The following is a 15,808-nucleotide window of genomic DNA, read 5'->3' as shown; positions in this document are numbered from 1 at the left end:
TGAGAAAACCATAGTTCAAAAAGAGTCATGTACCAAAATGTTCATTGCAACTCTATTTACAATAGCCAGGACATGGAAGCAACCTAAGTGTCCATCATCAGATGAATGGATAAAGAAGATGTGGCACATGTATACAATGGAATATTACTCAGCCATAAAAAGAAATGAAATGGAGGTATTTGTAATGAGGTGGATGGAGTTAGAGTCTGTCATACAGAGTGAAGTAAGTCAGAAAGAGAAAAACAAATACAGTATGCTAACACATATATATGGAATCTAAGGGAAAAAAAAAAAAAAAAGGCCATGAAGAACCTAGTGGCAAGACGGGAATAAAGACACAGACCTACAAGAGAATGGACTTGAGGATATGGGGAGGGGGAAGGGTGAGATGTGACAGGGTGAGAGAGTGTCATGGACATATATACACTACCAGATGTACAATAGATAGCTAGTGGGAAGCAGCCGCATAGCACAGGGAGATCAGCTCCGTGCTTTGTGACCACCTAGAGGGGTGGGATGGGGAGGGTGGGAGGGAGGGAGATGCAATAGGGAAGAGATATGGGAACATATGTGTATGTATAATTGATTCACTTTGTTATAAAGCAGAAACTAACCCACCATTGTAAAGCAATTATACTTCAATAAAGATGTTTTTTAAAAAAAAAATATTACCAATGGCAGTTGTCACAGAACTAGAGCAAGAAATTTTACAATTTGTATGGAAACACTAAAGACCCAGAATAGCCAAAGCAATATTGAGAAGAAAAACGGAGCTGCAGGAATCAGGCTCCCTGACTTCAGACTATAGTACAAACCTACAGTAATCAAGAGAGTGTGGTACTGGCACAAAAACAGAAATATAAATCAATGGAAGAGGATAGAAAGCCCAGAGATAAACCCACGCTTCTATGGTCAACTTATATTTGAAAAAGGAGGCAAGAATATAGAATGGAGAAAAGACAGCCTCTTCAATAAGTGGTGTTGGGAAAACTGGACAGCTACATGTAAAAGAATGAAATTAGAACACTCCCTAACACCATACACAGAAATAAATTCAAAATGGATTGAAGACCTACATGTAAGGTCAGACACTATAAAAATCTTAGAGGAAAACATAAGCAGAACACTCTATGACATAAATCACAGCAAGATCCTTTTTGACCCACCTCTTAGAGTAATGAAGATAAAAGCAAAAATAAACAAATGGGACCTAATGAAACTTAAAAGCTTTTGCACAACAAAGGAAACCATAAACAAGATGGAAAGACAGTGCTCAGAATGGGAGAAAATATTTGCAAATGAAGCAACTGACAAAAGATTAGTCTCCAAAATTTACAAGCAGCTCATGCAGCTGAATATCAAAAAAACAAAAAACCCAATCCAAAAATGGGCAGAAGACCTAAATAGACATTTCTCCAAAGAAGACATACAGATTGCCAACAAACACATGAAAAGGTGCTCAACATCACTAATCATCACTAATCATCATTTGATTTGAAATGCAAATCAAAACCACAATGAGTTATCACCTCACACTGGTCAGAATGGCCATCATCAAAAAATGTATAAACAATAAATGCTGGAGAGGGTGTGGAGAAAAGGGAATCCTCCTGCACAGTTTGTGGGTATGTAAATTGATACAGCCACTATGGAGAACAGTATGTAGGTTCCTTAAAAAACTAAAAATAAAACTACCATATGACCCAGCAATCCCATTACTGGGCATATACCCTGATAAAACCATAATTCAAAAAATACATGTACCCCAATATTCATTGCAGCACTATTTACTATAGCCAGGACATGGAAGCCACCTAAATGTCCATCAACAGATGAATGGATAAAGAAGATGTGGCACATACATACAATGGAATATTACTCAGTCATAAAAAGGAACAAAATTAAGTCATTTGTAGTGATGTGGATGGAACTGGAGTCTGTCATACGAGTGAAGTAAGTCAGAAAGAAGAAAACAAATACCATATATTAGCACATATATACGGAATCTAGAGAAATGGCACCCATGAACCTAGTGGCAGGGAAGGAATAGAGATGCAGATGTAGAGAATGGACTTGTGGACACTGGGGGGTAGGGAAGGGGAGGGTGGGACGAACTGAAAGAGTAACACTGACATATATACACTACCATGTGTAAAATAGATAGCTAGTGGGAAGCTGCTGTATAGCACAGGGAGATCAACTCAGTGCTTTATGATGACCTAGAGGGGTAGGATGCGGAGGGAGGGAGGGAGGCTCATGAGGGAGAGGATATAGGTATACATATAGCTGATTCACTTATTTGTGCAGCAGAAACTAACACAACATTGTAAAGCAATTATAATCCAATAGAGATGTTAAAAAAAAAAAAAATTGACTCTAAATACACCATGAAAGACACAGTCCATGAAGGATAGAATTGATAAACTTGACTTCATTACAATGGAAAACGTCTGTTCTGTGAAAAATACTATCAAGGAAATAAGAAGACAAGCCACAAACTGGGGTATAATATTTAAAAAAGATTTATCTGATAAAGGAGTATTATCCAAAATACACAAAGTACTCTTAAAATTCAACAATAAGGAAATAACCTAATTAAAAAAGGAGAACATACTTTATAGCACAGGGAACTCTACTTAATGCACGGTGGTGACCTAAATGGGAAGGAAATCAAAAAATCAGGGGATATATGTATATGTATAGCTGATTCATTTTGCTGTATAGTAGAAACTAACACAACATTGTAAAGCAACTATACTCCAATAAAAATTAATTTTAAAAAATGGGCCAAACACCTCACCAACAAAGATATAAAGATGGAAAATAAACATATAAAAAGTGCTCAACATCATATGTCATCAAGGAATGGCAAATTAGAAAAACAATAATATCGTACCACACACGTATTGGAGTGGCAAAACCCAAAACACTGATAATACCAAATGTTGGCCAGGATATGGAGCAACAGGAACTACCATTTATTGCTGGTGGAAATGAAAAATATATAGACACTTTGAAAGACAGTTTGCTGGTTTCTTACAAAATTAAACATTCTCTTTTTGAATTAGTGTTTTCATTTTTTCTGGATATATACCCTGGAAAGGAATTACTTGACCATATGGTAGTTCTATTTTTAATTTTATGAGGCATCTCCATACTGTTTTCCATAGTAGATGCACCAATTACACTCCCACCAACAGTGGACTAGGATTTCCTTTTTTCTATATCCTCTCCAAAATTTGTTATTTGTAGACTTTTTGATGATAGCCATTCTGATAGGTATGTGGTTCTATCTCATTGTTGTTTTGACTTGCATTTCTCTAACAATTAGCAATGTTGAGCTTCTTTCACGTGCCTGTTAGCCATCTGCATGCTTTCTTTGGAAAAATGTTTATTCAGGTGTTCTGTCCATTTTTTGAATGTTTTTTTTTTTTGATATTGTATTGTAAGAGCTGTTTATATATTTTGTATATTAACCCCATGACTGTCATATTATTTGCAAATATTAACTAAGTCCCATTTGTTTATTTTTGCTTTTATTTCTTTTGCTTTAGGAGACAAATCTAAACATATATTGCTGTAACTTATGTAGTGTTCCATCCATGTTCTCTTCTAGGAGTTTTATGGTTTTAGATCTTACACTTAGGTCTTTAATCAATTTTGAGTTTATATTTGTATATGGTGTGAGGAAATGTTCTAATATCATTGTTTTACATGTGGCTGTCCAGTTTTCCCAGCACCACTTATTGAAAAGATTGTCTTTTCTCCATTGTATATTCTTGTGTCCTTTATCATAAATTAATTTACCATGGGTGTGTGGGTTTATTTCTGGGCTCTCTCTTCTGTTACAGAGATCTATGTGTCTGTTTTTGTGCCAGCATCTTGAATATCCTTTAGGCAGGGAGCAAAAATTAACATATGGATTAATATTTACTTTTAGGTTTGTTCTTCTATTATTGACTCAAAATACCTGATTGCTTAAACATTGATCTCCTTTATGATCCTGTCCTGTTATTACCACTTTTTAACAACAGGTAGCAGGCTTGGGTTTTAAAAGATTATGAACTTCCATTTGTACATTTCCTAGTACACTATTCTACCTTAGGAGAAAACAATACATAAAATGAAGCTTTATAAATGACAGTTTGTGGCTTCACCAAATAAATATATATTTTTCACATTCAATCTATTATGATACTATTCTGCATTTTAAAAAATAATTTTCTAATTTTCAAAGCATATTGAAATGCATAATCCCAGATAACACCAAATGGTAGGTTTTAACACTAACAGTGATCCAGATAGAGTCTTTACATGAGTACTTCCATGGCTAATTTTTTTTTTAAATAGCCTTTCAAGTGAGAGCTATGCTATCTAGATGAAAACCAGCTGACTCCACCCAAAATCTGTCATAAGGATATGAGTTTTAAGTTGTTTTTTAGTAGTGGATATTTATTTACACTGATCCAGTCATACTTGCTTCATTTCTGCAATCTCTCTGCAAAATGGCTGACCAGGCTTAAGTTTTCTTAAGAATTTCAATAATTCTCACAATAGTTTACCACCAATACCATGCCCTCATAAACTGAAATAACCAATCATAGATGCAAGAAAAAGTAACACATTAAATTTCAATCCAGAAATATTCTGCTTCAAGTAAATTTTTGAAATAATGCTTAGTTCTTAAATATGTATGGTAAACAGTGAAGAACATATAACAGCTTGGAATGCCCATGTTTGATTCCAATTTTCTCTGACTGAAAACATTCTCATTGTATATATGGTCTCTTGCTGAACGTAGAGGAATTTTTTCCTCTGATGTTCAAACTTGTATTTAGAAAAGCAAATTATCTCAGTGACTTTGATAACTTATTTTATCTTCAAATAAATCATAAGTCACAAATCCTTGACTCTGAACAGTTTTGTCTACCAGTGTTTTGAAGTGCTTATTCTGTAAATGTCTGGTTATCTATAAAAGATTTGTAGAAGAAAAAGTAGTGGTTCTCTGCTTGCTGTATATTGAGGGACAAAATGAACCAGCTCAACTTCAAGCCGCAAAAGGTTTCTTTGTGATGTTTTATAGTAATTCACCATGGACCCTACCTGCTTAACTCATTCAGGGTACCCCCAGGAGTGTATGATATGACTTTGAATTTGTTTCCAGGTTAGAAACAAGGTTAACCTGCTTACTTTTCAACATTGAAGTAAAATATCATTGGTTTTCTGACAAACAATGTATGCCAGAGACATGGGTCTTTTTCTCACTAAACTTCATTTTTTTAGTATAGTCCCAAGTTTCTGGAAATCAATCTTTTAATAGAGAGGGGTATGTCTGCTGTTGATTTTTATAGACTAAAAAGTCAGATCTACAGTTATTCAGACAAAAAAGTGGAATTAAAAAAGAACAAAACAAGAAAACATCTTCTTGGGAAATAAAAGATGATTAATGAAGTATCCTGTTTGTCATCATATAATAATCACCGAAATGCTTGTCTTTTAGACATTCCTGCTTAAAAATCAGTTTTAATTACTCTTCTATCTTAGAATAGTCCCTCGCATTTGAAGCTTTTGTTGATTTTATATTACTATGAACCAAGTAATAGCAATAATAAAATTAATCATCAAAACTGATCTCTATTTAATATTAATATTTTAATATTGTGTATTTAGAAAGTCAGACTTAAATATGAAATATATAGTATACTAACAGATGGCATATTTAGATTTTATTAACAATGATAGCCAGCTATACCTATCATTTAAAAATACATATACTTGTTTTGCTAGTTGGTTTATCTGTCTTTTAATGAATGAAATATTTTGTCAACCAAAAAATTGTAAAGTTTATTGCACTAGTAAAGTGACCAAAATTGTTAACTCCTGTGATAAAGGGCAACATGTCCACAATCCTTCATTCCCATCTGTATTATTTGTACCTCCTGCAATCATATTTTGTAGTTTCTCTCATTAAGAGATAGAAGCTATTCTTCCTTCTTTTGAATCTCACTCTTCAGTGTAACTTGCTTTGGCCAATAGAATGCAGTTTAAGGGACTGTTTTCCAGTTAGGAGCTTAAGCTGTAAGTTTATTATGCTTTCATTTGTTCATTGGAACCTTGCCTAGTTGCCATGTGAATAAGCCTGGGGATTAAGTTGCTGGAGGATGAGGGACCACATAGAATAGAGACACTCTCCAGCTCAGGGTTTCCTAGACCAGCTAGTCCTGGGAAATCCAACAGCAGGACAAAATACAAGGGTGAGCCCATGGGGAACCACCCAACTGAGAACTGCTCAAATTGCTCACCAGCACAGAAATGAATTAAAATAGTTGTTTCAAGCCACACAGCATTGGGGTACATTGTTACATGGAAAAAAAAACTAATACATTATAAAAAATTAAGCATTCCTTTGTTCAACTACACATGCTTAAATGTCTCAACAGCATTTCAGGACAAAGACCTCTGTGGTACAAAAACTGGTTCCATTTTTTTATAAGCTACTGACTTTCTGGGGGATCCCATGTTGCTGGTACTACTGTTGTTGCTTGCTTGCCCTAAGAAACAGTCAGGCTAATGGTAGACTGATAGAAATAGAGATTAATCTAAAACATCTGGTAGTGAAGATATCTTTTTTACCTTGAAGGAGCTTTAGCTAGGGCTTAAATAAACAACTTTAAAAAGTAAATACTGGCTTTGCATAAACATTACCAAAATAACTGGAGAGGAGTAAACACATCAGTTAAACTTATCACTTAACAATAAATAGATACAAACAAGATTTTTGATAGTATTCAACTGCTTTTTCTACTAAGTTCAAGTGGATTTTTTTCCACAAAGTATTGTTTAAATATATTGCTTAAAAATTCATCATGGCGAAGAGATTGATTATGGGGACCTATTTTCATGGAAAGAAGTGGTGACTTTACACTTTAATGTCAGATAATGACTATAAGAAAAACAAGTAAGTTAAAGAAATCTTGCCATCTAATTATCATATTTAGTTTCCACTTAGCTATTATATTTCCTTTGTAAAAAAAATTCTTCTAAGGAAAAAATAAATTGGTCTTTTATAACAGAATTAAGTATCAAAAGAAAAGCATTTGTATCTTAGTCTTCACATAAAACTATGCCTGAAAAAATAGTGGTAATTCAATAAAACACAAAATAGTATGAAGATTTCTGGTGCCTTGATAAACCTTTGAGAGAGTTATACTCTGTCTGCTTCTGATATTAGGCTATAGCATTTTTCAGAATACTCACTTATTGTAAAAAAATATGTAAAGCTAATGACATAACTATAGTGAGACAAATTGATTTAAAAGAGTAACATGTCCTCAGATTATAAAGGCAACGTGATTCCATTAGAGGTTAGAAAACAATACAGTATTCATCATGCTGTGTTGTAACCTGTCCTTGCTTCAATATATGAGAGAAGTTTGTTAAATATAATAGTATTTCATAGTGCAGGATCCTCTGTATTAGGTATTCCAGAGATTCTGCTCTCTTTAAATAGAGAGCAAAATTTTGTTAGTAACATCTAAATATATTACTTTCATATCCATGCTTTCTGAAGTACAGATACATGAGAACAAGTCCAGACCCAACAGTTCTCCAGCTTTTACCCATGGATCACCTATCCATTGGAACCATCTGAGGTATTATTTAAAAATAAAGATTCCATGTATATTCAAAAAGAAAATCAAATAAAAGATAATAGTTAAGAAACTGGGAAAAGTAATTTATAATGTTATGACCAATAAAAGTTTAATATCTAGATTAAGCAAAAACTCCTACAAATCAGCAATAAAAAGACAAGAAATCCAATAGAAAAATAAAATAACATAAAAATAAGCAAATGATATGAAAAAGCCATTCACTGTTTGATAACTGGATGCCTAGTGCAGTGACTGGCACAAAATACTAACTCAGTAAATATTGAATGAATAAAGAGGAAAGGCAAAAAGCAAAAGACCAACAGTTATACAAAAGGATGCTAAACCTTGTTGACCTAAAACAAATAGACTTCTAGATATTTCTCTGGAAAAGATGGGTTTATTCAGGATTAGCAGAAAATTGCAATTTGGGAGTCTGCAACCATGGCCAGCCACATGAAAGTCCCCACACAGAAGGGAATGAGAACACTTTTATGGAGGGAAAAATGAAGTTGGGAGGGCTATAGTAAACAAAGAGTTCATGGTTTTTCCTTGGCTGAGCTCTTTCCAAGAAAGAGATTAAATCTTTCTTCTTTCTCTTGGGCTCTGCTATTGTCACAGTGTGTGAAAGCTTCCCTTTCTGGTCTCCTGACTCTATTTAAATTGAGATTTTTATTTATTTATTTATTTATTTATTTATTTATTTACATTCCTCCCTTTTCATCAAGATTTCTCTGAAATCATCACTGATCAAGAGTCAGCTTTGTAGTTTCAGTGGCTTTTTCTTTTTTGTTCCTCGATGTCAGAAAGGACCTTTCCTGTGTGTAGTGTCTCAAATTAGAGGGAAAGTATACAGAATAGAAACTTATTAAGGTCACATTTGAGTAACAAGGAAGAATAGGAGGGAGAACTCTCAGGCACTTTTCATTTAAAGCCTATACATTATCAAAATTATAGATCATCTGAAGGGTTATGCCACCATCAAAGTTTGGCTACATACTTCCAACATGCCTGATGCAGATATTTTAAGAAAGTTATCTCATGAGATAGCATCTGCTTCAATTCTGGGAAATCTTTACTTTCAGGTCACCAGATGATATGCAGGTGTGTCATGTGAATCCAAGAGTCTATTCCTTGAAGTTTGGTGGCACAAGGGTAGTTTAGCAATACCTGAGAGGGGCCTTTCCAGAGAGTTTGAAAAGAGTTCTTCTGGCAGTTTCTTTTCCAACAGACAAAATCTCCTGGATGCAAGATGAGATGTTTAAGTTCTTTATCTCCCAAGAATGGACTGTTAAAAGATTGCTCTAACAAAACATGGTTATTTTTAATAAAAGAAATTAAGGCTTCAAAATATTGGAGTATCTCTCCTTTAATCAGTTGTGTGGCAAAAGCAGCAGGAGCCAAGTGCATTGGGCTTCCTGTGACTATCTAAAAGGGTGAGAGTTTATGAGTTTCAGAAGGGGTGAATCTAAGATTTAGTAAACCAATAGAAATACTTTCAGTCAATGTATTTGGAGGATAAAAATTTTGCCACTAGAGTCTTAATATGCCACTAGTGCATTTGACTAAACCAGAGGATTGAAGGTGGTAAGTGCAGTGAAATGTTGTAAAACTGGGTAAAGGGAAAAGACTTATCAAAGTACCTGGACAGTAAAATGGGTTCTTTGATCACTCTAAAGTTTGAGAGGAGTTTCTCAGGTAGGGACAATCTTTCCCAAGAGAACTTAAGCCACAGAAAAAGGCAGTAGTTTGTCTATATGGGAAGGCTTCGGTCCAGTGAGAAAACATACAAACCAATGACTAAAACTTATTTATAACGATGAGATGAAGGAAGTTGTATGAAATCTAGTTGCCAGACCTTGAATTGTCCATTAGACAGTTTAAAATGTCCAGGAGCAGTACAAACTGGCTTCCCTGGTTTAAATTTTGGATAAGTGGGACAAGTAAAGTAGGCAATTTTTGTGGCCTTGTTAATGTTTTCCCACTAATATTCTTTAAGGTTATTATTTTGTTAGTAGACCAATGGTTTATTACATGTACAGTGGTGAGGAGTGGGGATTTTAGAGTCTCCAGCAAGACTGGGCTCTTATTTGATCCAGAGCTTCCTCTTTTTATTAAACCAACAATTGTTGAATTTTGAATCTTGTTTTTACTTTCCTGAGGCCAATTGTTGGGGTTCTCTACCGAGTTTTTCTGTTATCATTTGGGGAAATATCCCTTTGAACTAAGACAGAGATTTGGCTGCTTTTGGTCCCTTAAAGGCTAGCATTCCTTGCATAAATGTCAGCAAGGTGATTTTCCTTAGCTTCCAGAGAGTCAAGTTTAGCATGCCCTGGAATCTTAATAATAACAAAGCAGCAGGTAAAAATATTACATTCAAACATTCCTGAACATAGGGGGCATTTCAAATTTTATTTCCACTGTGAATAAGGAGGTCATTTTGCATTCACAGCACCCCCAAATATTGAGCTACTCCAAAAACATATCTACTATCAGTATAAATATTTGCAGTTTTCTTTTTGGCTATAGTACAAGCCTGTGTAAAAGCCTATAATTCAGCCTGTTGGTCTGAAGTAGCCATAGGTAAAGGTGCTGCCTGAACAACATCAAAGGGGCTACAATAGCACACCCAGCACAATATTTGCCTTTGTCACCTTTAAAACAAGAATCATCAGTGAACCAAAAGAAGTCAATGTTACCCAAACAAATTTCCTGTAGATCATTACAAGAATCCAAGAGGTCATCCGTCAACATGAAGCAGTTGTGAGGATCTCCATTGGCGACAGAGAGGAGAAGAGTAACAGGATTAAGGTTATTACAACATAAAAGAGTTATGTGAGGAACAGTTAACAAAAGGACTTCATAAGAGGTGAGGCTGCTGACTGAGATATGTTGAGTGTGATGAAAATTCAGGAGAAATTCTACTATATGAGATACAAAAATGGTTAAAGGGGATCCCAAAACAATGATTTCAGTGGCCTTTATGGCTCTAAGGTAAGGGGTTTTCCCCATGCTACAGAGTCCAGTTGATGGCTATAATATCCTACAGGTCCCCGTGTTTTGGGGTAAGTAGCTCAAAGGGCATTCTCTTTCTTTTCACATACAAAAGGGAAAAAGGAAATCTGATCATTGGGATGCCCAAGAGCATGTGGGTTTATAAAACTCTCCTTTAAGACCTTGAAGGCTATGTCATCCAGTTCTTCCCATACAGTTGAGTGGGGGTTGTTATTGTTGAATAAAATATACAGAAGTTTGACCATAAGAGAGAAATTTGGAATCCAACTTTGGCAAAAAAAAAAAAACAACTAGCTTAAGGAAATTTTGCAGTTAGTGCTTAGTTTTGGGTTTTGAGACCCTTGGGATACCATGAAGTCTATCTGGATCTAAATGTAGCCCCTGTTCTGATATTAGATACCTAGGTATCAAAACTGGGTTTGAGCAAGCTTCAATTTTTCTTTGGCGACCTTATGTCCCTCTAAGGCTAAATGCTTTATTTAGCAAGTAGATGGTGTCCTGTGGATGTCTCCTTTGAGGAGGCTTAAGAAGGTGAGCAAAGAATCAAAGGAGCAAATAATCTACATATTGTAACAATGTAGAAAATCTAAGGAACTTTATTTTAGTAGATCATCATTCAGTATTTGGGAGAAATAAGGTTTCTCAGTAAAACTCTGAAGCATTAATATCAAGGTGAATTGTTTTTTGTTTGTTTGTTTTCCTGAGTGAAGGCAAAAAGGCATTGGCTAGCCTCATTATCTGGAATACTAAAGAATGTTCTGCATAAATTAATTACAGTAATAAATTTAATTCTGATGAGAATGGATGTTAGTAATGTATGTTAGGAGCAACAGGATGTCAAGGATAACAATGTGGTTTATTGCCTGGAGGTCCTGGACAAACCTCCACCTTCAGCACTTAGGTTTTCTCAACAGTAAAATGGGAGTGTTAAAGGGACCAGTATAAGGGATAATGAGACCTTGAGACTTGTAATCTTCTATTATAGGCTTTATGACTGTGAATACTTATAAGGTATTGATTAATTCTGGGAAGAGGATTTGAGGGGTCTTTTTGAATATTGATGAGAGGTGCACTGTGAATTTTCCCAATATCGGTTGAAGATTTTGCCCATTAGGAAGGTGGTAGCTTATTCAATAAGGACAAATATTCAGTGTTTCCAGAATCAGCTTTAGTACCATCAGAGATGGAGCAAATAAAAGATGTCAAAGAGTTATTTAATTCACCGGGTTGGTTATTTTGATGACTATTGTCAAGTTCTAGCATTATTTCCCTCTTTCAGGAGAAAGAAATCCTGGCATAATACTTTAAGAAGTCTTGGCCTAAGAAATGGATAGGGGTGGAGGAACTAAGGAGAAAAAGTGTGTATCTCTCAAAAGGCCTAAACAAAAAGGAATAGGTTCAGAAACAGAAACTTTTTGAGGTTCACCAGAGATTCCCACTATTTAAACTATTTTAGTACTCACAGGCAGGGGCTAGTAGGGGATTTTAGCACCAAGAGTATGGCTCTGGTGTCAGTTAGGACTGGAAGTGATTAATCCCCAATCTGGAGTAACGTTTTTCCAAGCCAATTAAGAGGGAGGATTTGGAAGTGTTCCTGTAGTTCCTTGAAGCCACACCATTGAAAATTGGGAGAACATTGGAAAGGCTGGTTAGAGGGCTGAAGGTGCCTAAAACACTTAAATTTGTAACAATCTTGGTCCCAATATCCTGGCTGTTTGCAATAATAGCTGAAACTGGGAGGCTTTGGGTTTTGTTTATGAGTCTTCATTTGCTGGAGTTGAAGATTAATCATTTTGGTGGTCTTCCTTGTAGGTAATTCATCTAGAGTACAAGAGAGCTCGTTTGTCAGATTAACTAAATCAGGAGTGGACATAGTTTCCCATTCTATCCCAGGCCTTTTTACTAGAACGGAAAGGTCCTGGTTCAGCCCTTTAATAAACATAGAGCTAAAAACCACCTGGGTGGAATCAGCATCTGAAGGATGACCAGAATTTTTTTAAAAAACAATGTGAATTTGATTGTAATATTCATAAACAGGTTCATCAGATTTTTGTGTGCAAGTCCAAATTTTGTTCTAATCAGCAGGCTTTGGAAAAGCCCTAGAAATTACTTGATGAAGTCAACTAGCAATTGCTCAAGCCTGGTCATATAATAAGATAGTGGGCTGGTTTCCTGTTTGTAATTCTAGAGAGCTTTCAAGATTTTTCCAGTTAGTGGTTTTCATACAATGCTTGCCCTGACCTTTGTATTAGGTATATAATACAAAACATATAAACTAGCTGATATAAGTCAGAGAAACCATGTTGATAAGTTTGAATGACTATATTAAATTCCTCAGCAAATCTGTGAGGATTTTGATTACTTTGGGAAGATCTTTGACTATGGCTCACAGTTCAGCTTTAGACCAGGGATATAGGAAATTAAGGGTTTAGCGTCTGAATCATCAGAAGGCTTAATTTTTAAGGAACAGGTTCTGATAAAGTCAGAGGAAAAGGAAGTGGGGAGAGTTTCAGAGAAAAGAAATTTAGTGAGAGAATTAGTATCGGGGAAACTAAGGGTATAGAGGAGGAAGGGAAGGAGGAAGATGATGCTGGGTGTAGAGTTAGGCCACAAAAAACTGAAAGAGAAAGTCAAGATGGTACCAGAGTCAGAGCCTGAGACAAAAAAAGCCATGGAATAAGAGCCTGAGGTTTTCAGAGCCATTCTATCTTTCTTCATTTATATGTTTGCTTCATTTAATTTTATTTTACTTTATTCTTTTTAATAAGTGATTATTTATTTTTTTATAAATTTATTTATTTAATTATTTTTGGCTGCGTTGGGTCTATGTTGCTGCACGCGGGCTTTCTCTAGTTGCGGCGAGCAGGGGCTACTCTTCGTCACGGTGCGTGGGCTTCTGTTTGCGGTGGCTTCTCTTGTTGTGGAGCACAGGCTCTAGGCATGCAGGCTTTAGTAGTTGTGGCACATGGGCTCAGTAGTTGTGGCTTGCAGGCTCTAGAACACAGGCTTAGTAGTTGTGGCACACGGCCTTAGTTGCTGCGTGACATGTGGGGTGTTCCTGTACCAGGGCTGGAACCCATGTCCCCTGCATTGGTGGGTGGATTCTTAAAACTGCACCGCCAGTGAAGCCCTGCCTTGGTTAATTTTAAAATCGTATTTTGCAGAAAGGGAATTATAGACTTTTGGTAATATTGGAAAACCTCAAAATAACAATAGAAATAAGCAGTCACTCAGTTTTGGAAACTTTTGAGCTGTTGTAGTCCAATTTGGTTTTAAGGAACTTAAGTTTGGGGATTTTGAAAGTTCTCCATAATGGCCATTGGTATTGTAAATTGCCTTTGGTCAGGTTGGTTCATTTAGTTAGAAAGCACATGAGGAAGGGCCATGGTTTTTAAACATAAAATTGTCTGGAAGCCCTATAGGGGGTACATCCTCAAAATATTTAGATGACTGGAATCTCATTTCCTTTAGAATAAAAGAATAATTTTCAAACAGCTTAAACAGCTCAATTCAAACAGCTTGTACCTCAAACAGCTTGCAAACATAATACCTACCAGTTCTAAGAAAACAGCTTGGTCTCAGAGGAGCCAGGCCAAAGGCTTTCCAGCCCATTTCCATAGGACAGCCCCTAATCCAAAAGAATAGGCCTAATGCTGAGAAACTGGTACAGTTTTTTGTAACAACCCCTTTTCCTAAAAGAAAGGGTTGAAGGCTAGCCAGTTTTAGGAGAAACAGCCTGTTTCCAAAGGGAACGGGCCAGGGGTTGGCCAGTTTCAGTTAAAACAGTCTGATCTCTAGATCAGACCAAAGTGCCATATGAGTACTTCAATACAGAACAAAGTCTTAACCAGAAAAAAAAAAAAGAAACCTTTAAATAGACCCTGAATAAATCCTGGAAAGCTTCAAATGCATAGAAGGCATGAGCTCAGACACAGTAGAAAGACATACCTTCAAACTCCGAGGTTGGCAAGAAAAGCAGTGAGCTATTGGAGTTCAATTTTGGGGTTTTTTTTTGGTTTTTCTTTTAAGCTGAGTTCTCTGAATATTTATTACAATGAGTCATCAGCAGTAACAGGGCTGGGGGAGAGACACACAAGGCTCATTTGCCCTTCAGGTAGATCTTGGGTGTCTGCCAATCTGGGTGCTTCCTTCAGTCCTGCCTCCTGCCAGATGCACCTCAGGTGTCTCTCCAACTTCATCTGCTTTCGGTTCAGGTGTCCTTCCCTGGCTTTCTGCCACAGGAACTGGGTCCTCTTGACCAGCTTGTGTTACTTGTGATGATTCCACTTCTGCCAGTGGATCTTGAGCACATTTTTGCACTGTATCTGGGGTGCATCCCAGACCTCCTTACCACTCTGCTCGACCCCTTCCCCCACCTGGCTGGTGGACACTCATAGAGTTGAGCTAGAGACACAGTCCCTGGGGCCCCAGCGTCCAGTCTGGGCAGGAGGTAACGAACGGTCAGCCAGCTCTCCAGGGGGCTGATGGACATCTTCCTGGGGACCCGCATCTCCTCAAGCTACACGTGGACCCACCTGCCAGGGAGGGAGGCAACCCCACTTGGGCCTGTTGGTTGTGTACTGTAGCGAGGCCTGCAGTCATGCCTTCCCAGCACCCCAAAGACAGGCCAGGGCCCACTGCAGCCTGCCCAGGGAACAGCCCTGAGCAGCTGGGAAGTCAGGCACACCAGGAACATGGTCTGTGCATAGCGGCAGCCCCAGGCGCTCAGCAGAGCCTCCCTGAGCCTAGCTTCACCCCGAGGTGCCCACCGGTTGGGTGGTGTCGACGCTCCGGTCTTAGGACCCGAGCCCCAACTGGCTGCGGCCGCCTCGGCTGTCCCTGGAGCCCACGCACCGCAGCCTCACACCGACTTTTCCTAGACGCGGCTGGGAGACTCAACTGACCATTTCGCTGCCGCTAATTTTGGGTTTTGCACCTGTTTGCTCACCAGCCATGGAGCCTTCAAGGGTCTTCTCTGGTCCCCGTATAGCCACCAAAATATTGACATAAAAAAAATAGACTGCAAGATTTTTCTCCAGGAAAAATGGGTTTGTTCTGCATCAACAGAGAACTGCTATTTAGGAGTCTGCAACCATATAGAGTCAGTGCAAGTCCTCGCAGAGCAAGGAGGGAGAACACTTTTA

The 15,808-nt window shown here is 37.2% G+C and overlaps 1 pseudogene; it reads right to left on the bottom strand.

The window, feature by feature from the left end:
- Positions 1–14,763: 14,763 nt before the first annotated feature.
- Positions 14,764–15,360, bottom strand: LOC133082550 (small ribosomal subunit protein mS38-like; annotated as a pseudogene).
- Between the last annotated feature and the right edge of the window lie 448 nt (positions 15,361–15,808).

The sequence above is a fragment of the Eubalaena glacialis genome, chromosome X, assembly GCF_028564815.1.
Source record: "Eubalaena glacialis isolate mEubGla1 chromosome X, mEubGla1.1.hap2.+ XY, whole genome shotgun sequence".
NCBI classification, from domain to species: Eukaryota; Metazoa; Chordata; class Mammalia; order Artiodactyla; family Balaenidae; genus Eubalaena; species Eubalaena glacialis.
Note: the sequence above shows the minus strand (reverse complement) of the source record. Positions and strands in the feature narration are given on the sequence as shown.